Source organism: Diceros bicornis, chromosome 11 (genome assembly GCF_020826845.1).
Source record: "Diceros bicornis minor isolate mBicDic1 chromosome 11, mDicBic1.mat.cur, whole genome shotgun sequence".
Lineage (NCBI taxonomy): Eukaryota > Metazoa > Chordata > Mammalia > Perissodactyla > Rhinocerotidae > Diceros > Diceros bicornis.
This window is the reverse complement of record NC_080750.1, coordinates 28293530-28315007: the sequence shown is the minus strand read 5'-3', so window position 1 is coordinate 28315007 and position 21478 is coordinate 28293530.

The following is a 21478-nucleotide window of genomic DNA, read 5'->3' as shown; positions in this document are numbered from 1 at the left end:
TATTTCTAAATGATCTCATAAAAGAGTTGACCAAGAAGAACCACAATAAGACATGGCTTAACAGTTTTCAGTGAAACTTGGATTTCTTAATCATAATGGCAAAAATGCTCAGATTTTCTTTTTAAGAACTAATCAAAATTATTTTTCAAATTAGTGAAGGTGGATGAGGGAGCCACCATTGTGCTGTGTTGCCTGGCTTTGTGAGTGTGTGTGCACGTGTATGTGGGGGAATGTTGTCAAATGAGAACACAGGGAGCAAAACTGAGCTCTTGTCTTATCTTATACTCTTATCCCGAAAGAGGGGCATTTTTGCACGAAAAGTAAGAATTTCTATATGTAAATATACTAAATATATAGAGAGAGTAATTTCAAAAACTAATACTTGTAACTTAATGAAAAATGGCCCATATTGTTCTTATTTTTCTAATTTCACCACAGACCAAAGAATACTTGGTTTACACAGTGATATTGAGGCAAGTGCAGGTGAATAACCATATTTGCACTCACCTTTTCATCACAGACACAGAGAAATAGCCCTGATAGAAAATGACTATAACCTGAGTAGATACTACAATTCCATCACAGAGTGATACCACCACACTGCACAGATAGAACTTGTCATCAATTAGTCTGTTATGCAAATATATTATATAGATGATCCTATTTTGGAAAAAAGAAAAAGAAAAACCTTGTAGGGTCTGATATGATAACAAGAGTAAAGTAATGAAGACAATTATTATGGGAGAAGTGGCAGAAATATCATATGAAGAATACTCAAAAGCACTGGTTTATACTCTGCAGCAGTAGTTTTTGTCACGCTATTTAAAAATATATCCAAATGGGCCGTTATCTCTGAGAATGGCATCTTATATTTCTATTAGAAATTCCTGACTTTCTCTCCCCTGTTCTTCATATATTTAGATCAAAAGTCTGGGAGCTGTGTGAACTACGAAACATCTATGTTCACATAGAGTTCGATGACAGAAGAGGAATTTTGCCAATTCCTCTAGGCCTGAACAACTTAAGGTCAAAGGAAAAAGCTAAAGGAACTAATTACATGAGATTATTTTATTAAAAAGAAAACAAACTAATATAAGCCATCATTGTTTTTTTTCAGATTTGATGACACCCACTTTCTTTCATTTCCTTACAATAATTTCCGGCCTTCTTTGGTTTTTATCTGTTCTAGCTTTTCCAAAGTTGAAAACTGACAATCCTTAAAATGATTAAATCATGGTTAAAACGTGGGAGTTTTCATGTGTACATGTATGTATACCTCTCCTTTATCTAGATGTACTTGATGTTTTCACTCATGGGTTGTGGATAGATGGAGATTTTAAAATATTGTATCATTTGTTTCTTTGGTACCAAAGGGGATGTATCCACCAACACATTTTGACAAAGGGACAAAATAAGCAAGCCCATATGAGAGAGAGAAGAGTCCGGTAACCCAGGCCATAAAAGAGCATTAAAATCTTTCTCTTGCAGTGTTAGGCTTTATCATTCTCCAAGATTAACGTTTTCTGTACAGAACAGATAAAATTGACAACACAAGAATCTGTCAAAAACTAGTTAAAATTTTTTTATAAACTGTTTTTTTTCTATCCTGCTCTCAAAATATATTTCTCTGGCTTTAGTTTAGTCAGGTTTAGCAAATGAAAACTTAATGGAGAGCACGAAGCATAATATGTCTTCACAATAGCAGTGTTTACAGAACAAATTGCTCCATTTCTGCAGCTGGAAATATGAGTTCAGAGGGATTCTAAATGTCAGGAAACTTACAAAAGGAAGGCACTTTTAAAAAGTCAAGAATTTTTTTTCCTGTATATTAAGTAATCTCATGATTTTTTTCATTTTCCCTACAAATTCCTTTCTGGTCTACATATTTCTAAATATTCCAATAGATCAATTAAAAATATATTGAGATATGCACATTTAGAAAAAAATATGACATAGTATTAAATATTTAAATTACTAGGCGGCTTTCTGTATCCTTTAAATTGCCTTCATAATTAGGATAATATCCAAATAACTTTAAAAATAATTTCACTAGTAAGAGCATTTTATATTAATAACACTGTTTAGAAACCATAAGCCAGTGGAGTCAAAATGATCAATGCTATTATTATAAAATTGTCAATGTAAGCTATTTACCATAAATCAAGTATAGAAAATAGATTTAAGGTAATCTACCAAACTAATGTGGTTGCCTAGAGTTGTAAGTTAAAACAGAATGTGAGGCTCTTTTTTTTTTTTTTTAATGACTAGGTGCTAAGATTAATAAGCAACATCTGCTATGGGAGAGAAGTAATAGCACTTCCGCTTCAGATTAGTCATTCCTGATAGGAAGCTAAGTTTGGAATGATTTATTATATAGAAAGTAAGCTATATATGATGAGTTTCTCTTAAAAAGATTTCTACATTTGCCACGATATTTTTAATGCCTTCTTTCACTGGTGCTTTTCTCTATGCTTTCAAATATTTGTTGGCTCAATTCAAGGGAAAACTTCATTCACCTATATCTATGGCCCTGTCCTGAAACTTTTTATTACCTGGAATTTCTCTGCCTTCAGAAAAATGTAATATATCCATCTTAACCATTCCCTACAGCTCTCAATCAGTTACATCTAATGTAATTTTTCTTTGACCTCACAAAGACTCTGCGTCTTGATTGCCATGTTGTATCCCAGTTATCAGCCCTCTATGAAATTTGTGCTTTTTCCTATATAGTTTAGATGCTATAATCTCTCATTTCAAACACGATTAAGCTACAGTGAATAAGGAGAGTCAGCTTCCTTCCCCATGATTCTCTCTTCCCTCAATTTCAACATTTTGTTCCTTTATATCCATCCTTACATCTTGCTTTTCTGACCTGGAAGAATAAGCATCCATCTTATTCTTTATAGTCTGTTTCCAAACCATGTTTCAGATGCCATCTTCCCTGCCTCTCCATGATCATGTCATATAAATTTTCCCACTCTTCCTTGTCTCCCTCTCTACTAACATATTGCCCTCAGCAAATAAACATTCTTAAGTCAACTCCCTCTTAAAAATCACAACCACCACAGAAATAGACCCCCTGGACTATCAATTTCACTCTAGTTATAAGTCTGTCTCGTTCCCTCCTTTCTCAGGCAAACTTTTCCAAAGTGGAGTTCATATTCTCTGATTCACAAAAGAGGTGGTCCATCATTGTATTGACAATAATGAGCTTGAAATCAGTATGGGCTGGAATCTTGGGCAACTTATTCCTTGCCATGTAACATTGGGCAAGTTATTTAAACTGGCTTTGAAAGTTTCTGTCTCTGTAAAAGGAGATAACACACATGCTCAATATGGATATGTGAGGACTAAATAATTTAAACAATGCAAGGATTTTAGTATACACAAGCAACGGCTTTTGTACTGCCCAGTTGATTCTTTATCTTTTCTCATGTCTTTTGTCCATTCCCAGCAGTGTCTTAAGTCAGGCATTCATCACTTCTCACCTAGATTATTCAACAACTTCCTAATTTGTATTATTGCCTACTACCAACTTGTTACCACACATTTCCTCACCCAACTACCAGAGAGTTTTTTATTTTCAAAAGAAATTTTCTCTTGTTACCTTGTGGTGAATACTTTGAAAGGATTCCCAGTATCAAGCAGTTTTCCAAAAAGTTTTATCTAATTATTTACATCAGAATCAACTAGGATATTTGCTAAAAACAAATATGTCAAATCTCTACCTACTGAACAGGATCTTTAGGCAATTTTTATGTAACACTGCATTACAGATTCGATTCTCATTTATTTTTGCATTAAACATAAGGCTCATTATTACTGGCCACTACTTTCCTTGCACATGATGCTGCACGGTATTGAATTTTCATTGAAGTTTGCCAAACATGAAGCATTCTCTCATATTGTATCGCCTTTGTGTTTGACTCTCCAGCAGCTCACAATATTTCCACCTTTAATTAATTTTTTGAGAAGCCTCTGCTGCAAGAAGTTTCCATTGGCCATCAACTTCCATCTTGCTTTCTCCACTCTTGTATGGGTTTAATGCCCTTAATGCTGCTTATGCTTATGTCTATCATTATACGCACCTCATTTTAATATCTTTCCTGTAAAACTGTAATTTTCTTTAAGAAAGTTAGAATGAACAGTCTTTTATCTCTGCATCCTCAGCACCTAACACATTGTATTGTTTCATAATAAGGAGTGTATGTCGATTTGTCTTTCTATCTTTAACCTACATACTTATCTATTCATCTACTTATATAATTGTCTATGTATTTATTTATTTGTATAGTTGTTAATTTATCTGTTCATGGATTTCTTACAGTAAGTATCAATTAGTTCATATAACTGCATAAAATACATGATAAATTTATCAGCTACGTAAAAGGCAATAAATAAAGTGAGAGAACTTTATTGAAGATAATGTATATCGAAACCTACCATAAAGACTTTAGGACACAGGAGATTTGTCCTTTACACAATGGCCATTGTCCATAAAAAAATCAATATTACCAAGTTGTTCAGTGAGAATTCTCCTGGGGCTCAGAAATACTGAAATTAATAAAGAGCAATCTTTAAAGAAATTAGCCAATTTTAGCTAAAAAAAAAATGGCACAATAGATCCCTCAATGAGTTCTTAGCATTTTTGTTTTTATAATAACTTTTGCCATAAGGTAATGGCAAATGAAATGCATTTTTTTTCTGAAGTACCAATAAAATTACCAGGTACACAGGTTTCTTGTGATCTGCTGCAATCTCAGAATATACTTTAAAAGTCTAGAAGAGTTCATGAACTGACTATATATTTTTAAAGCAATCATCTCTCAGTATTATGTCTCTCATCTTGGCTTTTGATAAATATTCAGTGACTGTGAAGTAGTGTGTGCCCCTTAAGTTTAAATGAAAAAGTGAATTAATTTAATACATCTCAATTTCTTTTTCCCTGTGGCTCTACTTAAGAGAGTAAAGAAAAAAATGATGAAGAAGAGAATAGAATGGAGTTCAAAAACCTTCCACATATGAAGATGAAGCACCTGGTTTAAACTGCTTCAGGAACAGAATTTCGGGAATGGTTTCCATATTCCTTAAAGCTGTAGCATTAATCTTTCTGCTAATTCTGATTCCAGCTGTATCCTTGGTGTAAACTCTAAAATGCCCTGAGGATACAGAGTGATATTAAATACAAATCTAGCTACAATTGGTGAAAATCAGGTTCTCTTCTACTGGTAATCCTAATAGTATTATAGACTATTTTATAGATAAAAATAGATTATATCTATTTTATAGATAAAAATCCTAGAAACAGCAATATTTTTATGTTAGTTTTGTCTGAGGTAATTCTACAAGGTGTCTTGTGTGTTTTGGAGGGCACTGTTAACCTAAAACAAATATAGAGAACAGTTTCCAAATATTCAGTGTAAATGGGTACAAATCAGGAAGGAATCATTGGTAGGTAATCCTTCTAAGGATTAGTGATTGAGTTTAATATGGGTACACACTAAATTCTATATTCTTATTCAAAACATTTTCATCATAACCATCACCTCTTTCACCAAAGTTAATGATGCAATTCTCTCACAGTTCTGATTTTCTCATGAGATGTTAAGTTCTTCCTGCTTACAGTTAATAATCTGGAGTGTGTGAAAGGAAGTTCTCAGTTTTTTCCCCCTATTCTCCTTCTCCTATAGGAGCTAAGGAAGGGTGGAGGAATATGAAAATAAAAACTAATGGGGAAAAGAATGCTAACAAATATTTGCTATGTTTTGAGTAAGAGATTGGGTCAATTTTCAGTTCATTTTATGTAAATCTCTCTGATGGGACTTGATGGGAAAAAAAAACCTACCGCTTTTTTCTTTAAAAAAAAATGCTATAGCTTCAATTGTTTAACTAGGCCATATTTAAGTTGTGAATATACAGTTGTGAAAGTAGTTTCCTTAAACTGTCCCTAGAAAGCAATCTTTTTGCTTCAGTCTTACTGTTCTTGTGTTAAGGGAATAAAAACATAGCTACAAGTCATCCTACCTCTTGTCCATTTTAAGTACCACGTATGGTCATTACCTTACTAGTCTTTCTCTCATTTGCGTGTATCTCGGCCTCCATTTCATTAAGCTGTCAGTGTCAGGCTGAAAGGAACTTCTCCTTATCTGAGCTGATAGATAGCAGTGAAGCTTGTTCCCTTGTGTCTGCATCTTGCAGTGAGAAAGCAAGATTGGGAAACAGATTTATAACAATACGTGGATGCACTGAATTAGAAAAGACAGTTTCAGAGCAATGACATGCTTTTTTTCCCCTCTGATGCACACTCCACCGAGATATGTCAAATACACTGTATTAAAGCTTTACAAGTTTTGAAAGCTTTTCCAACCTCTTTCTTTTGTTGTTTTTGTTGCTGTTGTTCTTTTCACATTCCCTTGTTTTGTTTTGTTTGTTATTTCCTCTGAATGAAGAACACCCTCTAGATTGCTGTGTTTGGAAGAGGGTTATAAATTATAGTTTTCCCTCTTATATTCTACACTTAACTGTTAAAAGAGGATCAGCGACTATTTTTCTTTAAGGAAAACCTTACAGAAAAGTAAATCTGTCACATCAGCAGAGCAGTCCACATCCATCAAGGAAGGATGAAGCTCTCCCAGTTTATCATAAAGAGCCACTGCTAGAATAAAAATGCTTGAAAATCATTCCAAAAGTGAACTTATTCACTTCCTTGGAGGAAATGAAAATAAGTTCAGTATCCTTATTTTAAGTTTTTAATCTGTATAGCCAGCATAATGAAATAATGTGACTCACGACACTTTACAACTACTATTACCTGAGTCTACAAGTTCTAAGTATCAGGGTTATTCAATCCTTAAACATAATGAGACAATAAATGCTATATTTTCAGATTTTATTTACCAGGTATTATATTTTCCTAAGCAAGATCCATCTAGGTAATAAATTTCTATTTGGTGTCTAGGAATTTTCTTGAGTCCAGCACTCCCTCTAATATATAGACCTTTTCAATAATATCCTAGAAAGACGGTGCGTGTAGCCTGCTTTGCATTCCCACTATGGAGCACTGTTGAACTAAAAGGCAGCACAGAGAGCTAAAAGCATTCAAATGGCTGTTGAGTTGGTAGTGGCTTTCCTGCAATATCTATTGAAGACTCAATTCATGTCGAAATACTGAAACAACTGTCATGAAGTTCACCACCCGTATCTCCCTGCTACCCCCCCGTGCTCCAAGCACATTCGTTCTGAAGTAACAAGAAGTCCATTGTGGTCTAGCAATGTGGTAGGTGCTAGGAACACACTGGTGAACAGCACAAAGCTTACCCTACCCTTAGGAATGTTATAGTCTAATTAGGGACACAAAATATATGTAAGTTGTTACAAAATAATGTGATTTGTAATATGATAATGATATACACAGATAGATATGTAAAGATATATGAGAATGATACCTCATTTGTGCCGGGATTTCTGGGAAGCTTTCCCGGAAAGGATGACTTGTAATCAGATTGCTTTCTTGGATATAGCAATCAGATTGCTAAGTGATGTGTAAGAATTAGGAAAGTGAAGAGGTAACTAAAAAAAGAACCCAAAACATGGCTGAAATTCAAATCTAACGTGACTGTTCCATAACTGTGCTAAGCAAATTACAATGTTTCCACATTCATTCATCACAACAGTCTGATACAGTAAGAATTCTTAAATCCTGTTTATAGGTAAGGAAACTAAGGAGCAAAGATATAAGTGGATTGTCCATGGTCACACAACTAATAAGTAGAATATCCATCCAATGAATACATTTCTTCCTCATTAGAATGTAATTTCTAGGAATGATGGAACCACCATACACAGCATACACTCAATTTTTGATTGTTAAATAAATGAATGTGTGAATGATTCCAATGCTATTCACTTATTGTTATATTATGGTTTTATCTTACTAAGCAGAGAAAACAGTTTGTATAAATGCCTAGAGGCTAGGTAAAGCATGATTGATGCTTTTAGAGATCTGAAAGTGCTTTAGCTTGACCAAAACTTTTATTTCTTATTTAAAAATTCCCAAATGTAATACAACATATTTTTTCCCTTTAAATTTTATCTACGTTGCATGGTAAGACAGAAGCCTGTTACATATTATTAGGTGTCTTCCTGCAAATGTGATTTAAAAAGTAAAAAAGTTAGATTTGAGTTTCAGGGGAGACATTTACTAGATGTGTGATCATGGAGAAATAAAAATGTGAAAGTTTCCCTGTGTGTAAAATGCCATAAAATGATATAACTCCACCAACTTACTGTAGGGTTTAAATTGAACTGCCTGTGTATGGTCTCTATCATAGTACTGGCCAATATTGAGCCCTCAATAAATGTTAGTATCCTTTCCCCTGCCCAATTTTTTTTTTTTTTTTAGTGAGGAAGACCAGCCCTGAGCTAACATCTGCCAATCCTCCTCTTTTTTTGCTGAGGAAGACTGGCCCTGGGATAACATCTATGCCCATCTTCCTCCACTTTATATGGGACGCTGCCACAGCGTGGCTTGACAAGTGGTGCGTCGGTGAGTGCCCGGGATCCGAACCAGCGAACCCCAGGCCGTCGCAGTGGAGCGCGTGCATTTAACCGCTTGCGCCACGAGGTCAGCCCCTCCTTTGCCCAATTTTTGAATTGAAGTTATTACTTTTCTTGAGTTGCTACTATTTTGTTATATCACCTGAAAATCAGGTTTTTCCAATCTGTGCAATAATTAATTTAAAGTGTAAATTTTTGGTGGTGGAAAATACATCATGTAGAGTTATTTTTTTCTTGAGGAAGATTTGCCCTGAGCTAACTTCCATTGCCAATCTTCCTCTTTTTTTGCTTGAGAAAGATTAGCTCTGAGCTAACATCTGTGCCAATCTTCTTCTATTTTGTTTGTGGGTCGCTGCCACAGCATGGCTGATGAGTAGTGTAGGTCCATGCCTGGGATCTGACCATAAACCCAAACTGCCAAAGTGGAGCAAGCCAAAATCAACCACAAAGCCACAGGGCTGGCCCCTAGAGTTATTTTTTATAGTATGTAAAATTTAACTTTAATATCAATTTCTAGTCAAGTGATTTATGAGAAAGGAAGCTCCAAACTTTAGCTTACATTTCTTTGGAAAACAAGGGCCACAAATTATAAACTACAAGTTATGTAGTTATATTATAGTTTATAAATTAAAAATTTCAACAAATGCATGCATCATGTCTAATTGGATTAGGGCACTGTACAAGGTACCCCAAGGCATTAAACTATAAGTGGGCTTATAATCTAGTAGGGGTTGTATAATAACTAGGGTAGTACTGGAAAGAAATGATAAGAGAAGGATGGGAAAGATATTTTGGAATTTAGAATCACGTTATATAAATACTAATTCATCATAGTTGGTTTGAGAGAGTAAGGAATTAAATATGACCTGAGGTTTTACACCTGAGAATAGGAAGAATGGTGGGATCGTTTAATGGAGAGAGGGAACTTGAGAAGATGAAAGGTTTTAGGGAGGATGCTGAGCTGAGTTCTTTACACGTTGGAGTATCCATATGGGATAAGTTATGTAAATTATACAAAAAGTCCATCTGGAGTTTGATCTAGAAATGAGAATTTCAGTGCTGCTTAAAAAATGGTTAAGTGGCAAATGAGATTTCCACCAGAAAAAAATAGATGATTGATTGCAAGATAAACAGGTAGATAGATGATAAATAAGTAGATAGATTTTAAAAAGCCAATGATAGAACTTAAACTGGAGGAATATTCGTATTTTGAAGGAGGAAGCCTAAAGAGAAGCCAACAAAGGAAAAAGAGAAGGAGTAATAAAGAAAAGAAAGAATGAAAGAAGAGAAATGAAGGGTTAAAAAGAAAGGATTGCTATTAGAGTTAATTAAAGACTGTAGAGAATTCTAAGTTAAAAACTAAAAAGGGACCATTGGATTTGGCAAATATATTTTTGTTCATTATACAGTACTTAATTTTTACTGCTTACCTCATACTATTTAAATTATTAAATATATCAATATGAGAGAGATTCAGAGATGTTTGCAAATAGCCAAGAGTAAATAATCCTCTTTATTAGAGGGTATTTTTTTCATATCTAAGTAGAAAGGGATCATTAGAGCAGATCCTACTTTTATTGATCTAACTTTCAGGACTTTAGGGAAAACTTTAGGTAAAAGAGTTTGTCACATATATAGAATAAGGTTATTTCGTAGTGTGAAACCACTGATATTTTTATATTAATTTATTGTGGATAGGAGTCCTAGTTTTATTAGATTTTTTAAATTTAATTTCTTAAGATATGGTAGAAAAAAAATAGTAGTAAGACAGCTCAAAGGAGGGGAAACAGTTAATACTACAATGTTAGTCATTGTTAAAACAATATCCACTTGAATCTTTAATACATTGCCTCATAATCAAACCTGGCATCCAATGTAAGCTTTTTTCTGTTATTGTAAAGAATCAAGCTTTAACTAAACTTGGTCAATGATTACAAATTACCTCTTTTTACTCTATCGCTTTGGCAGCTTAGCAAGATATTCTTCCCATGAAACTTATGTTCAGTTTTTCAAATTTTCCAAGAGTCCCCCAAACATACTTTCTTACAGGAAGTTATTGTTTTTAATTTGTTCCCTGTATTATTAATGCTTGAGGAATAATTTAGATAAGCAGTTTAGAGGAATAGATTTTTTTAGCTAAGTGTTTTTCAAAATTATGGTTTAACTACAATCTTTTGATTTATATGGGAACTTTCATTGTTAGGAATTATGATATTTCCAGCTGTATTTATCCCCAAATTATTAAAATTCTTAAAAAACTATTCCAGCAAATGGCAAACTAAGGATGGATGTTTTATCTAAACTAGAATATACACATAGGTGATTGATATCTTTAAAATAAAGAAATGTATCTTCAGTATTAGGGATATTTGCTTATTCTATGCAAACGTCAGAGCAAATATGCAAGTATTCACATATACATAAAAACATCACAGCCTATATAAGTTAAAAAGAGCAATGGCTACAATGGTTTAATGGAGAACTAAATGTAGTATCTTTCACTTCTCCTTTAGTATCACTGAGTAAGTACTGGAGCATGACTAGTTGGAACATTTGAGGTTCCCATAGTTTCTCTGCTCACGACTAGGTTCAAACCAAGTGAACAGATGTCCTAGACACTGGACAAGTTATGTTACCCACCAGGTCCAAAAGGAAGGCCAAATAGACCTGGATCTATCTTTCTAGGACTTGTTTAAACCCAGATCTGTTTATTCTAGGTGTCTATGAATGGCGGGTATGTTTCCCTCGGTAATTCTATTTCACTGAAAGGGAAGGCTGTGGCTTGATGGCCATTAACTGCTCTTTCTTCTTTTCTGAGCTTTAATTTTTTTTTTTTAATTCTTTTTTTTTTTTAAGGAAGATTGGCCCTGAGCTAACATCTGTTGCCAATCTTCCTCTTTTTTTTTTTTTCCTCCCCAAAGCCCCTAGTACATAGTTGTATATCTTAGTTGTAGGTCCTTCTAGTTCTCAGCATGGCCCGATGAGCAGTGAGCAGGTCCCTGTCCAGGATCAGAACCAGAGAAGCCCAGGCCGCTGAAGTGGAACCCGCCAACCTAACGGCTTTGCCACGAGGCCGGCCCTGCTGAACTTTAAATTTTGAGAGTCATTCTTCCTCTTCCACTCCATGTGGCTCTACTGGGATTGTAACACAAAGATATACCTTCTTCCTCTACTAATGAGATAAGTTCATATCCTGGGGTGGGGCAAAAGAATAATTTGAGAAGACTCACAAGCACATTGTGAGAGAGAAAGCTGCTTTTTTCCCCCTGAGATCAGTAACTGTAAGCCCGGGGTGGCTAGTGGTCATATTGACACCAATTATAGAGATACTGTCTGAAAAATGAAGCCAACAGAGAATGAGAAGCAGAGAGAGAGAGAGAAAGCATCCGATAGTGTTTTAACCTCAGCTTCTAGCTTGAGCATAGCCCCTTGGCTTTCTCAGATACAGGAGCCACATTTGCAGTTGAAAACCTCCTACCTTAATTTCAACCATATTAGATTTAGTTTGAGTTTTTCTTAAAAATATTCTTGGATAAGAAGAAAAGGGGACATGATACTGAACCATTATTCTAAAAGTCCTCTGAAAGTCTAGAATGAGTATGATCTGGTATTTATTCATTTATTCGATAATTTTTTATTGAGTGTCTACTTTGTAGGCATTGTTCTAGGAAAGGCAAGTACAGTTAAGCTGTAGATAAAGATTTTAAAACCTCTAGTGTGGAGTGATACACATTAAACACATAAATGAATAATTTCAAGTACTAATAAATGCTACAAAGGAAAAAACAAGGGCTATGGGCTATTAAGGGATGGGTAGTTAGAGAAAGCTTCTTTGAGCAGAACCTTGAATGATGAGGAAGTCTAACACACAATGATATGGGATAACAAAGAAAAGAATGGGCTTGTCTTGTTCAAGAGACTTAAAGAAGGCCAATACACTGAGAAGCAGTGAGTGAGGGGGAGAGCAGCAGGCAATGATGTCGGGGGCTAGGATCCTATTGGCTATTCTAATGAAATTGTATTTATTCTAATTTTAAAGGAAAATGGTTGGAACATTTTCAATAACACAATGTTATGACATTTTCTTTTTAATACCTACCAATTGTTCTATGGAGAATACATCAAGAGAAAAAGAGTAGAGCAAGAAGACTAATAAGAATATTGTATTATAACATGGAAAGAAAGATATTACACGGACTAAGGTAGCAATGGATGTAATAATAAGTGATTATATTAACTATTTATTTTGGAAAATGGTACAATAACACTGACAAATGGTTGAGGGTATTGAGGGAGGGGATAGTCAATAGTAAGAAAAATTTCAAGAACGAAACTGATTTGCTAAGACTGTGGGAGAAGCCTGTATCCCTTGGCTACCCTTCTAGTCTCAGGATTAGAGATTCCTCCAGATTAAAAAAAGGAATAGCCATAGTGGTTTAAAGTTTTGCTTAAATTCAGAAATGTCTGAGTTCAATTCCTAACTCTACCATTTCTTAGATTTGTGACTATTCATTTATTCAACACTTGATAGGCAAACATTGTTATCTGTTGACATGCTAGACATTAGAGAGACAAAAGTGAACAAGACAGCTATAGCCTCTGCTTTTAAATCATGTAGAAGCAGGCAAATGCCAAGTAAACAAATATAGAGATAAAATAATTAGAAATTATAGATAAGGCTATAAAGGAAATTAATAAGGAGTAGAGGAGACTGGCTTTAGATGATATGGTGGGTACAAGAGTCCTCTCAGATGGGGTGATATCCACAATTAGATCACAGTGTTGGAGGAAACGAATCAAGCAGAGATTGTGGGAAGAATGTTCAAAGGGTAGGATACAAAAGCATACAAAAAAGCTTTGTGGCTTGAGTTTCTTCATCTGTGAAAGGAGGAGGATGGTAATCTTTACACTCATTTTTGATAATTAAATAATAGAAAGCATATGCAGGACTAAGTACAGTTCTAAAGGCATGGTAAACATTAAATAAGGTTTATAAAACTCTCCTGATTAGTAGAATTGTGAAAATAGGAAGTTACTATTGCGTTTGTGTTGAGAGCACTGGTTTAATTTTAGACAGTGCTCCTAGTTATGAAGCCCATGTCTTTCATATACAATCTTTCTTTATTATCTCAGCCAAATTGCCTATTAAGATCATAGAATCTCAGATTCCTCTTCTGAAAAATGAGATCAGTCCTGGGAGGTCAGCCTCCCAGGCAGGGAAGACAAGGGCAGAGACAATCTGGGGGAGCAAAAGAAAATAATCAGCACAAAATCATTATCTCAGCTTTACAGATGAGAAGACTATGGTAAGAGATTTTACATTATTGCTAAGTACTAGAGGCAGAGTCTGAATCCAAAGTTCATGATAGATTATATAACTGTGTCTCATCGCCTGTGTTTCTTAACACGTTAAATTCTCCTTGCAGTAGAATTTAAAGCTGAAAACTCTGTAGATGACCCTGTATCCATTTGGGAAACTTAGACAGTTTCTTCATGCTTTAAGACAGAAACTCACAACCTAGAATAGGGACATGGAGGAGTCTCCTAGGGGACATTTGGTAATATGTGAAGCCATATTTAGTTGTCACAAAAAGGGTGAGGAGGAGAAGAGTTGCCATTAGCATCTAGCGGACAGAGGCCAGGGATACTGCTAACCATCACACAATACTCAGGACAGCCACCTACAACAAGGAATTATCCTGCTCAATATGTCACTAGTCCTGACGTTGAGAAATCCAGGGTTAAGACAATAAAGAGGTACATATTCTATTAATGATGGAGGAAGTTGTGTATAAAACAACAAAAACAAAAACAAAAAATTACAAGTATCCTAAAAGGGGTGAGATCAAAAGATTCAGGAATATACAGAAAGTAATTTCCTGAACCACAATAGATAAGAGTTTTATTTCCTACAAGAGCGGCATGAGGGATGATCTCCATAAATAACTGCTTTTTGATGTAACTCATCCTTGGAAATATGATATTGCTTTTCAGAAGTTGTAATATGGAGGAAGGAAATAAGTTTTAAAACCTAGATATTTTGCAGACTCACAGTTTTTACGTATAATTTTTGAAGTATGTGATGAAAAGTAGACGAAAGATCAATGAGCTCTTTTCAGGAATGAGGGATAAAAATTCAGAAGGCCTATATTAAATTTTATTGATATACATGCTCCCAATTAGGAATTTGAAAACTCTAGTAATTCAAAATCTTGTTTCCGTCTGGCAGTGGCTCTGTCAGTTTTCTGGCCATCCGGTAATTGAAAATTCTTCTATGCCTTTACGTTTTGGCAGGACATCTTTTGGTGGGATCCATCTATTTCAAACATTGTGGGCTATTAAGAAAAATGGATGAGTAGCCAGAGTTGATTGATCCACTAAAACTGAGTCATAACAATCTACTCAGGTGTCTGATGGAAAGTAGGAAGAGCCTCAGTTAAAATGGACACCTGCTAAAGTCGAGTTGAGGCGTAACTGAGAGCATGAGCTCTGGAGCCAGAATTTCTGGATTCAAATCCAAATACAGCCTTTTACTATTCACTTGTCCTTGAGCAAGTTGCTTACTAGGGCTCCACCTTATTCTCTTGAACGCTAAAATGGGCATTGATAATAGTACTTGCTTCATAAAGTTTTAGTAAGGAACCAATTTTATAATATGTGTAAAGTTACTAGAGGAAGGTCTAACATATTTTCACAAGTGTTATCTTTACATAGGAGCAAATGTTCAGCTAATGAAAAACCAGTATACTTCAATTCATTCTATTGCAAGACCACATACTCAAAACATGTCGCTTCATATGGATGAATTCAAATTAAAGCTATTAAGAATGTTGTTTTAAGACTAGCTAAATAGAACCTGCTGGGATTTAAAACATATTTATTAACAATGCAAATAGAAAATCTTTCCTAACACATGGAACAAAAAGAATACCATTAAATGATACTTGTTCTGGAATTGATACAAAGGACCAAATGTAATGGGGTCTCAACTGATTTGAAATACAGGGCCCTTAAAAAGAACGATGCAACAGGTAAAAATGAACAACGGCAAACTGTAACATGGGCTCCTCCTTGGTAGTCTTTCCTTGTGTACACCATGAAGAGGTCTTTTCTTCTCTTGAATAGAGGGCAGGATTTGCCTAAGTAACAACAATGTTCCAAGAGATGCTTTTTGGAAGGGGATAGAACCTTCCTTACTTACACGTGAGACAGGTTATGCCTTGGACTGGGGAGAAGAGAGCTGTGGGAGAGTTATCTCCTGGGGCTGAAGCAGAAAAACGCATGGGTTGGAGAGGGTCAGGCTCTCTTGTCTGTTCTTGAGTTGGCCAGCAATCCCATGTTCCTAGTTGAGTTGGGGGAACTGGTTATTTAGTGATTCAAATGCTGGTAGTTAGCTCTCTCTTCTCTCTCCACGTTTAGAGAGGGGCATGGAAAGTGTGAACATCTCATACGGGATCTCGATGCCTAGATCATGCACTTCCTTTTTATGACATAGCTGGAGAAGATGAGAGAATTCATTACCTTCCTTTTGAAAGGAGTAACACACTTTGAACCCCTTTATAGAGCCTTGCCACTTTGGTTTTAGTTTTGCTGCTAGTAATGGGAGAATAACGTCTTATCTAAAACTCAAAGACAAGAAAAAGGGCTAGTAGCAGGAGGAATAGGAGATTAGCAGAAAAGGCAGACAATTGAATTCTGAGAAGGAAGAATGGTTCAGCGAGTACAAGAGGAGTTGTGTGGAGCCAGTCCACAGGAGCAGGAGCATAGACTCAAACAACCTAGACTACTGGATACACTACACATGGCTATGTGCTTTATTTTAGTGACTATCCGGTAGTTAGACTCATATCTAGTACTAGTGTAAAGGATTCTGACAATAGCACACTAATGAAACTAGCACCAGTATAATGGAAGTTATTTTTCTTTTGATTTCCTCTGAAATAGAAGAAAAATAGGAATGAGCAGTCACTCTGTGATGAATATAGAACACCACAAAATCACTTCCCATCTGCTAGCTAAATAGACAACCATAAATCTTTTAAATGATAAAAACAAGAAAATGTAGTACATATATCAGGAAAACTCTTTGACGTCTCCTACCAGAAATTAAGAGGAGGTAGGTGTTTAATTTTTAACGTGCTGGGGGTTTTTTTTGTAGTGAAATTAATGCTAAGTTAACATTTAAAAAATATATATATATTATTGATCAATGGAAATTAAAGTTTTTTCTAATCGTCCTCTCTAGTATTGACAAAAACCGTCTTTAGTTCATGGTTATACTGACAATTATAAAGTATTTTACTAGCTATTTTTAAAATAAAATACATTAAAAGTTTTACATCATCTTTTTTCTTATTTTTAAATCAGATTTATTGAGGTTTAACTTACATAACTTTCTCCCTTTTAAGTGTATAGTTCTATCAATTTAAACAAACATACACAGTTGTGTTTTGTTAACATTTTAATACTGGTTTCCAGAGTCTTTGGGAGAGAAAATTCTCAATAATAATCAATAAAAGATAAGATTCTGAATTCCCAACTTTTAAAAGTTGACTTTGAAGCTTGCTTGAAAATACTTAAGATAATTTCAAAACTGAACCTTTCAAAGCTGAAAATACTTAAGATAATTTCCAAAATGAACCAATATGTATATTCAATTGTCTCATAGAACTACAGTGAAGAAAAGTAAGTATATGCATACTAATATTAAAAAAAATACATTAGTAGCACCATAAGCAGAAAATGATCACTAGTTATTATTACATTTTGACTTTAAAGTTCTACTTATTTTTCAAACCTTTGATATTACAGGTGTATATTATTATATATTTTCATAATATTTGGTGTCTTAATTGAACACATATTGTCCTAAGAAAATATTATCTTGTTTTAACTAAGTATTGGTTACTTTCCCAATATACTTTAAATTGATATGTTAAATATTCAGTACATGTATGTATAACTTAAAATAAAATATAAATGTCTTTCATAGCTTAATGGTTTTAAGAAAAGGACATATATTCCTTATTAAGATCCATAAATGATAAAATTGATAAATTTTTCAAATGTTTTAGGTTGGTTGCACAAGAAAATAATAATGATGACAATATGATGTCAGAATAATGTTCTATATTATGGCAAACTAATAACCTCCAGGGTGCTCAACTTCCATGAAATTCCTTTCATATCTCATCTATTATGGAGGATCTGTGAAAAATGGTTTACTGTTTCCCTTCTGAGATATTTGGCAATGCAGCCCTGGCTCATGAAAGCAAAGAGATTAGATATTGTCATTTTCAAAGGGTAAAATCTGTGAAAGCTGCTTTCTAATTCAAGAAATGTCTGAGTGATAAAAATCCCTTTATGCAAATAACATGGGAGGAACAAAACGCAGTCATTTTTCTCAGCTTTCAAGATAGATACATTCTTTTCGTTTTAAGTGGTACGCTTCTCAGAGGAGCTATTTCTGCCTACACACAATCAGGGATATATGCTCTCATAGATGATGTTTACATCTTGAAAGCATCTACTCTTGGAGATAATGTACCCCTCTTCAGAGAAGGGTTACAATCCTTCTGCACTTAAGAAGTATCCTCAGAATTTTAAGTCCACATTGTACCCAGAGTTCTAGTTAGTGACGATGAGATTCGCATGGAACCAAGAAATTGTTTGCACTTTATCATTTTACCTGCATATTTTTATTTAGTTCCCATTGCCTACAATCAGAACTGATTGATGGCTAAAGCCTTGTGTGAAGCCCTGAAACAGTGTCCAAAATATCACCTGAATGTGCACCTATGCATGAGAAGCACAAGTTTTCCTTGGATCCGCAAAGGAATTTGTAACCAATATAATGCAAATACCTTTCAACAGGGCCTTTAGAAGCTCTTCAGACCTTCCTTATTTCTTTTTTGGCCTGAATTGCCAGTTTCATCCCCCACAAAACTCACCTTCCCTAGAATTTGTTTTCCATCGTGATATTCCTGGCCTTCTGCAGTTCCCTTCTATTGCATCTCCACCTATACCAATTTGACACAATCCTCAGGGTCCAATTTATATATAATCTCATCCATTGGTCTGTGACATTTCTAAGAAGAATTAAACCTCTATGCTCCTGTGGCCTCATTTCCCAGGTATGGCCCAATTCAACACATGTATTTTGTGTTACTTTCTGATGCACATCTCTTCCCCCTTTGCTGTAGTAAACGCCTATGACGCCTTGTTTATTTCATATCTCCAAAAGTCTAGTCATGAGCTTCGCGCAGAGTAAGTCACACGTATTGAGAGAAATCAGTTGAGTTCCCAGTTTATTTCAAGCCATCTACTCTCCGTGTATTCAATGATGAAGTAAGAGGAAGAAAAGGAGCAAAATAAGGACAATTTAGTCTGAGTAATCCTTGTTTACCAAGCTTTCTCCATTTTTTTCTGTCTTCACCCAGGAATTCTTTTATTTTTGTCCTTCTACCACTTTCTCCTTTGGGTGATGGTATTGGAGAGTAAACTTCGTTGAATTCTAATACTTCTTCCTATCTTCTAGTATCTTCTATGGAACAAGACAATAACTAATTTCGTAAAAACAACATTTGGCAATATGTTTTTTCGTTTCTTGAATTCAAAATGTAACCACAAAATTGAACATGCCGTGTTTGGTTTTGTTGATTTTCTTTCAGAATCTCAGCGATGTGAAAATACAAAGAAAATAGTACAGAAGTTTTCACCCTTTAGTTACTTTCCTGTCACTTTCATGGCTCCAAAGGTGACGCAAAAGATCTTCTTTCCAACTATGTATTTCTATGTGTGCTATCTCTATATTTCTGGGCTTTTCTTTTTCTACAGATTTGCAAACTACTCTGCAAAAGCTACAGACCCCTTTAAGTAATTGTCCTTCCCTCCCCACAATGCTTGTCTCCCAGACCAGCATTTCTCCATCTCATCGCTTCATGTTGTGGACGTGCTCCACCTCCACACACTTTTCCTCCTCTTATCTCCTTTCCAACTGCTTAAAATTGTTTTGTCTATCCCCTCTTGATTGCTGTCCCCTCCCATCTCACAGGCAAATAGTCTCAGATATTTCATAGGATGATCTCTGAACTTCCTTAGCATAACTAATACTGGCCTCTCCCTTAAAATTGTTGATTCTTTCACGAATGTCTTGAGTCTAGAACCCTAATTCTCCTGTGTCTCCAGTAAATTTAATTAGGAGGAAATCTTCATATTTTTTTTAGATCCCACTGATACTTCCTCACCACTCTCTCCCTCTTCTGACCAACCTTTCTTCTCTGAGGCTTACTTCATTTGATTATATTGTAAGTTATTATATTATTGTCTCTCTTTATTGTTTCTATCTGCAAATACTCCAATAACTCTTCACCATTCACTGAAATCTTTGGTACACTGGACCTTTGTTTTTTTCCTAACCTTCCGCCTTCCATTACTGTACACAATATTATATCTATATGGAGGTCTTCTCAATACTAACTTCAGAGTTCCTTGAAGATCATTAATATCTACTCCATTTTAATAACCAGTCCTTTTTAACTCTAAGATAGTATGATTCTTGGAACCAGAATGCTCACCATAAAATATCAATAAGATCTTAGCCATTTCACCGAGGCTTTACATTTGTTAAATGGGGATATGCATACTTGCTCTACCCAAGTTTTACTACTCGTGGGAGGATCAAAACACATAACATATATGAAAATGCTTTGTATACCATGAAATCTTCAGAAATATAAATAATATGACTTTGAAAACTATCCTTCAGTCCAGTATTCACCATTGTGGAAGTATATGATAGAATTTTAGGTGGTCCATGGAGGAACTTTGATTTTTATTTCAATGGTTATGTGATTTGTTTGTTGGATTTACAACCTAGATAGACCTTTTATGTCAAAATTAAAGATCTAATCTGAAAATAATGGTGCACCAGTATTGAAATGGCACTGCCTAGGAGAATTTGACAGACTCAAGAATTCTGAAAATCAAAATTCCGAACAACAAAATCACCTTGACAATCTCTCTCACCTGAGAAAGCAAACACAGCCTTTCTCTGGAAAAATATAGCAATATCTCAAAAACCATATCTAACTGTCATTTGGCTCATTGTTAAATCTAAATTCAACATGGTTAGGAGTGAGAAAAATGTACAGTAAGATGAGTAAAGGGGGTGGTTATTCTAAAAAATATGTATATAGGATTTTTCTTCCTTATGTTTTCTTCTTTACTTTTTTTGTGAGGAAGATCAGCCCTGAGCTAACATCCATGCCAATCCTCCTCTTTTTGCTGAGGAAGACTGGCCCTGGGCTAACATCTGTACCAATCTTCCTCCGTGCGCACTTAACCGCTATGCCACGGAGCTGGCCCCCCTTATGCTTTCAAAATATGGTGGAAATACATTTATTTTTTCATTTATTTATTTAACAAAATATAGTCTGCATTTATTGTGGGTTGGTCATAATACTAGTTGCCGCAGACACAATGCTATCATAACCATTCATAATCACAGTCCTCTTGAAACTTAGAGGCTAATGGGAGAGAGATTAGTCAAATAGACACAAAAACAAATGAAAAATCATTAATTTGACAAGGGCTAAACAGGAGAAACTATAATGGGGTGATTTGACTTGATCAGAGAGATCAGAGAAGACTTCTTTGAAAAAACAATGCTCCAACTAACCTGTAAAGAATAAATCATCATTAAGTAGATATGGAGAGTATCCAGGTAGAGGTGATGATAAATGCAAGGCCCTGTGATGAGGAATCACAGAGTGCAAAGGCTTGAATGACAGTTTCATGCAAAAGAGAGAGTGAAGGGAAGCACAATGAGAGAAGAAGCCAGAAGGGTTACTAAGGCATGGACTATCCAAGGTCTTATAAAAATCCATGATGGAGGGATATTGACTTAATCATTATCTTGTTT